This window comes from Triticum dicoccoides, chromosome 7A (assembly GCF_002162155.2).
Source record: "Triticum dicoccoides isolate Atlit2015 ecotype Zavitan chromosome 7A, WEW_v2.0, whole genome shotgun sequence".
In the NCBI taxonomy this organism is placed as follows: domain Eukaryota; kingdom Viridiplantae; phylum Streptophyta; class Magnoliopsida; order Poales; family Poaceae; genus Triticum; species Triticum dicoccoides.
Window position 1 is genome coordinate 682,943,517 of NC_041392.1, and position 6,722 is coordinate 682,950,238.

Here is a 6,722-nt window from a genome sequence, read left to right on the forward strand (position 1 = left end):
TCGATCCTCATCTTCACCATTAGCGTACTTGGTGGCAATCTCCATCATCTGATTCAGGGACATGTCTCGGTTCGACCGAATTTCAGATTCAGTTCTCTGTACTTGATGCCTTCTTTGAAGGCACAGACCGCTTGATGGTCAGGCACATTCTCTACCATGTGATGTAACGTGATCCATCTCTGGATGTAATCCCTCAAAGTCTCATTCGGCTTCGGCACGCAGGACCGCAGTTTCGTCAGCCCTACCGGTCGCTTGCATGTTCCTTCCAATGTGGTGACAAACACTCGGGCGAGATCTTCCCAAGTGTAAATACTGCTGGGTGCTAACTGATTCAGCCACGCTCTGGCCGAGCCCTCCAACATGAGAGGCAGGTGCTTCATGGCCACTTCATCATTGCCACTGCCAATCTGGATGGCCACTCGGTAGTCTTCAAGCCAAGTATCGGGCTTGGACTCACCAGTGAACTTACTGACCCCAGTCGCCAACCTGAAGTTGGGAGGAATCACAGCGGCCCTGATGGCTCTACTAAAGCACTCTGGCCCCAAAACATGTACTCTGCTGCTGGTAGGTGCATCTCTGTCATGACCTTCTCGGTGAGCTTTGTTCCTGTCGACCAAACCTTGAACGAGAATGGATCTCGCATCAAAGCCTGGTTCCCTGGGGTCGACTGGAATCCTTCGCCCAACACTATGAGGGCGCCTATCATCCTGCTGTCGAGGCACATACGACCCGCTCCTCAGGGGAGGGGTGGGCACTCGACGTCGATCGTCACGATCGAATCGGTGATCATACTGCTCATGGTTCCCGTACTGATTCCGCCGGTCCCCACGTCCCTCACGCCTCGAGGGCGATCTTGGGCTATAAGCCGACTGGGCTGTGTCTGCAGCAATGGATCTGCTATGAATCCTGTTCCGCGACTGGGAAACAACGGAATTCTGGTCTCCTGCTGCCCGGAGTAACGCTCTGATCTGCAGCAAGCCTCTGCCAGCCTCCGACTGGGAAGGCTGAATCGACTCTGCTATACGGGCTGCAGCTGCTAAGTTTTGAATCAGAGTTCGATATACCTACGGGGGCGGAAAGAGCTGACGTCGACTGGATTCTAGAACCCATTATCGCGCATGCTCGTCGAGTGCTCACTGGAGGTTCTCCAGTCGGGTGCGCTCGGCCAAGTTTGCCAGGCGCGCGTCCTCTAAGGCACGAGCCTCAGTGGTTTCTCCAACGATAGGAGTGTGCAGTGCATCCATGTTCCGGCGACGAAGTTCTTATCTCTGCAGCGACGTGAGAGGCTCGAGGAGATATTCCTCATGGGGACGCGACGGGTCGCCTCCACCTGCGCCTCCGTCGGTGCGGGGAAAACCGGGAGGACTGGGTGGTCCATCGACCATCAGAACCTCCGTTGCCGGATCACTGCTGTCGCACTCGGATGCGGTCTCTGTGGAGCCAGTCGAACAGGCCGTAGAGGGATTCGTCGGGATCGATCACCGCGACTTGAGGGGTGGCCGACTGGCGTGCCACCGCGTGTCTCACCCACCGCTGAAGTCTCGACCGACCGGAGCGCTTGCGCCGGTGGGAAACACGGAGGGAGGACAACACAGGAGCCGACCGATAGTGGGTCGACGGTTGCCGCAAGAGGACGCCGCGGACGCACACGCGGAAGTGCGTCGCTCCACGGACAGGGAGTGCGTCCATGTCGAGCGGAGCCTCCTGAAGCCAAGAGGAGTCGTCGGCGATGAACGTGAGTGCACCGAGACGGATCTCGCGGCCCTCCACCAAAACTCCGCCAGAAACCATGATGATTTGGATCAGAAAAGATCACAACTCCTCCAACAAATCGCTAAAACACCTGCCCCACGGTGGGCTCCAACTGTCGTGGTTCTAAGTCTGGCAGTAATGTAGGGGGGTATGTATGGAGAGGCAAGATATTAGCTATGGAGAAGTTGTAAGCACACAAGATTTACGAGTTCAGGCCCTTCTCGGAGGAAGTAATAGCCCTACGTCTCGGAGCCCGGAGGCGGTCGACTGGATTATGCGTGTATGAATTACATGGGTGCGAACCCTTTACACTGAGGAGGGGGTGGCTTATATAGAGTTTGTCGGACCCCTCCGGCCCTCAGTTGTGCAGGGTCTTAAATACATTAAGGTCGGGCGTTACTGGTAACGCCTCTAATAAAGTGCTATGATGACCATAAAAGCTACTTAATAACCGACCATTAGCGTGCGGAGTGCCTTTAGGTCTCCTGGCCGTCGGGTGGTTGGATCTTGGTCGAGTGATTGCTTCTTGGTCGAGTGTTTTCGAGTTTGTCGAGTGGAACACCTCCAAGTCGATTGGAAGGTGATTTCTTCTTGAGATGTCCTTGGGTAGGGCAGCTGGGACAGGTCCATGACCCTACCCTAGGTACATAGCTTCATCAGTTTGAACATACTGTATGCTAAGACATTGAAAGGGATGGGCATTCCGATGTCCAGACTCAGTACCAGCAACATGAGTTTCCATGGAGTCATTCCTGGGAAGAAGGCTGAGTCACTCGGCCAAATTGCTCTTGATGTGGTTTTCGATGATTCCAAGAATTACCGCAAAGAAAAGTTGACGTTCGAAGTTGTGGATTTCCAGAGTGCTTATCACGCTATTTTGGGCATGCCAGCTTACGCATGCTTCATGGCTTGACCATGTTATGTGTATCTCAAATTGAAGATGCCTGGTCCCAAAGGTGTGATCACTGTTACGGGCAATCGGAACAAAGCAGAAGAGTGTTTTTAGAAAGGCTCAAAGATCGCTGATGCTCAGATGGCAGTGGTGGAGCTGCAGGAGTACCAGAAGACTGCAGACCCGGGTGATTTGTTGCGAGCCAAGAAGCCCGCTACAGAATCAGCCTTTCAGCCGTCTGGTGAAACGCAGCCGGTTCACATTCACCCGACTGATCCCAGTGCTGCTATGACTCATATCTCAACAACACTCGACTCCAAATAGGAAGAAGCGCTCATCCAGTTCCTCCGTGAGAACTGGGACATCTTTGCATGGAATACTTCCGACATGTCGGGTGTTCCCAAGGGGCTGGCTGAGCACCACCTACGAGTCGACTCAAAAGTGAAACCTGTCAAAGAACATCTCCGACGGTCCGCCGTCCAGAAGAGAAAGGCTATTGGTGAGGAGGTGGCTCGGCTCTTAGCAGCGGAGTTCATCCGAGAGATTTACCACTCCGAGTGGCTCGCCAACATTGTCATGGTCCCCAAGAAGGACAAGTCACTTCGCATGTGCATTGACTTTAAACATATCAATCGGGCCTTCCCGAAAGATCATTTTCCTCTCCCCCACATCGACCAGATAGTCGACTCGACTGCGGGATGTAAGTGACTGTCTTTTTTAGACGCCTATTCCGGGTACCATCAGATCCGTCTGTATGGACCTGACGAGATCAAAACAGCTTTCATCACTCCATTCGGGTGCTTCTGTTATGTTACCATGCCATTCGGCCTCAAGAATGCCGGAGCCACATTCATGAGGATGATTCAGAAGTGTTTGCTCACTCAAATCAGTCGGAATGTGGAAGCATACATGGATGATATTGTGGTCAAGTCACGGAAGAGTTTCGACCTGCTGACTGACCTTGCTGAAACCTTTGCCAACCTCAAGAGGTATGATATCAAGCTTAATCCATCAAAGTGCACATTCGGAGTTCCTGGCGGAAAGTTACTCGATTTTCTCGTTTCCGAACGGGGAATCGACGCCAATCCAGAAAAAGTCGGTACTATACTCCGGATGAAACGTCCTGTGCGAGTGCACGACGTCCAAAAGCTTACTGGTTTCTTGGCCGCTTTAAGTCGATTCATCTCTTGTCTCGGTGAAAAGGCATTGCCTCTTTACCGATTGATGAAGAAGTCAGACAAGTTCGAGTGGACTCCTGAAGCTGATGCAGCGTTTGCAGAGCTCAAAGCTCTGCTCTCCACCCAGCCGGTGCTTGCTGCCCCAATCAGCAAAGAGCCTTTGCTGATTTACATCGCAGCCACGGGACAAGTCGTCAGTATGGTACTTACGGTCGAGCGGGAAGAAGAAGGAAAAGCCTTCAAAGTTCAGCGCCCAGTATATTATGTTTCTGAAGTTTTGACCCCATCAAAGCAAAGATATCCTCATTATCAGAAGCTTGTATATGGGATTTCTATGACCACAAAGAAGGTTGCTCACTACTTCTCTGATCATTCCATTACAGTCGTCAGCGACGCTCCATTGTCAGAAATCCTGCACAACAGAGATGCAACTGGTCGAGTGGCAAAATGGGCGATTGAACTCCTTCCTCTAGATATCAAGTTTGAGGCAAAGAAAGCTATCGAGTCCCAAGCAATAGCAGATTTCGTCGCCGAGTGGATTGAACAACAACTGCCGACTCAGGTTCACTCGGAGCATTGGACCATGTTCTTCGACGGTTCCAAAATGCTGAATGGTTTCGGTGCCGGGGTAGTATTGGTCTCCCCCCAAGGAGATAAGCTCAGATATGTTCTTCAAATCCACTTCGATTCCTCCAATAATGAAGCAGAATATGAAGCACTTTTATATGGGTTGCGCATGGCCATTTCACTCGGCGTCCGTTGCCTCATGGTCTATGGCGACTCAGATTTGGTGGTTAATCAAGTGATGAAGGAGTGGGACGTCAGAAGTCCAGCCATGACTGGTTATTGCAATGCGGTGAGAAAGCTAGAGAAGAAATTCAAGGGGTTAGAACTTCATCACATACCCCAACTGAAAAATCAAGCAGCTGATGATTTGGCGAAAATAGGTTCCAAAAGAGAAGCCATTCCCAGCAATGTGTTTTTTGAACACATCCACACACCATCAGTTCAGGAGGATCCCTTCACTGAAGAAGCCCCGCAGCCAAAAAGTGCCACGGATCCGATTGAAGTTGAAGTTCCGGCTGTGGTCGACCTGATCATGGAAGTTTTGGTCATCACTCCCGACTGGACGGTACCGTACATCGCGTACATCCTAAGGAAAGAACTCCCAGAGGACAAAGAAGAGGCTCGACAGATCGTCCGTCGATCCAAGGCCTTTACAGTCATAAAGGGACAGTTGTATAGAGAAAGCGCGACTGGAGTCAGTCATAAGTGTATAACACCAGAAGAAGGTCAGATAATCCTTGATGATATCCACTCGGGGACCTGTGGTCATCATGCGTCCTCTCGGACCATTGTGGCTAAAGCATATCGAGCGGGATTCTACTGGCCAAGGGCGAATGAAATGGCGAAAGAGATAGTCGACAAATGTGAAGGATGTCAGTTTTACTCCAATATGTCGCACAAACCCGCGTCAGCCCTGAAAACCATTCCACTCGTCTGGCCCTTCGCTATTTGGGGACTGGACATGGTTGGACCACTGAGAACAGGCAGGAGCGGCTTCACTCATGTGCTAGTAGCAGTCAACAAGTTCACCAAATGGATTGAAGCTAAGCCTATCAAGAATCTTGATGTTTGCACTGCTATCAGTTTCATCAGAGAGTGGATATTCAGATATGGAGTTCCGCACAGCATCATCACTGACAATGGGTCAAACTTCGATTCTGACAAATTCAGAGCCATTTGCGCCTCTCAAGGCACACGAGTCGACTACGCTTCAGTCGCTCACCCCCAGTCGAATGGACAAGCGGAAAGAGCAAACGGCTTAATTCTCAAAGGACTGAAACCCCGACTGATGCGCGATCTCAAGCACGCAGCAGGTGCATGGGTCGACGAGCTTCCATCAGTTCTTTGGGGATTGAGGACAACCCCGAACCGATCGACTAGAAGAACCCCATTCTTTCTGGTCTACAGAGCCGAACCAGTTTTGCCGAGTGACCTGCTTCACAATGCACCCCGAGTCGAGCTCTACTCTGAAGATGAAGCAGAACAAGCCCGGCAGGACACAGTCGACCTCCTGGAAGAAGAAATAGAAATGGCCATGATCCGATCAACCATCTATCAGCAAGACTTGCGTCGTTTCCATGCCAGAAATGTGAAGAGTCGAGCCTTCCAAGAAGGAGACTTGGTCCTCCGAGTGGATCAACAGAAACCACACAAACTCGCTCCTACTTGGGAAGGTCCCTTCATAGTCACCAGAGTCCTCCACAATGGAGCGTACCACCTTTATAACGTCAATCGCCAGATTGATGAGCCACGAGCCTGGAATGCGGAGTTGCTCCGCCCCTTTTATACTTGAATTCTCACTCGGATGAGATGTAATAAGAAAAACTTCTGTAGTTTATTTATCAAAGACAAGAGCGTTATAATTTTCCCAGTGATTGTTATTGTTTTTGTTTGCGTGAGAAATCCCCCAGTGGGTGGCTTAGCTGCGAATTCGTTTCGCCTAAGTTTGTAAAAATAATTTCCTACCGAGTGGTGAGCCAGCCTCTCACTCGGAGGCTTAGCTGCGAACCCGCTTCGCCTAAGTATTTGAAAATCCTACTGAGTGGTGAGCCAGCCTCCCACTCGGGGGCTTAGCTGCAGTTCAGTACTCACCTAAGTATTTGAAAATCCTACCGAGTGGTGAGCCAGCCTCCCACTCGGGGGCTTAGCTGCAGTCTAGTACTCGCTTAAGTATTTGAAAATCCTACCGAGCGGTGAGCCAGCCTCCCACTCGGGGGCTTAGCTGTAGTCCAGTACTTGCCTAAGTATTTGAAAATCCTACCGAGTGGTGAGCCAGCCTCCCACTCGGGGGCTTAGCTGCAGTCCAGTACTCGCCTAAGTATTTGAAAATCCTA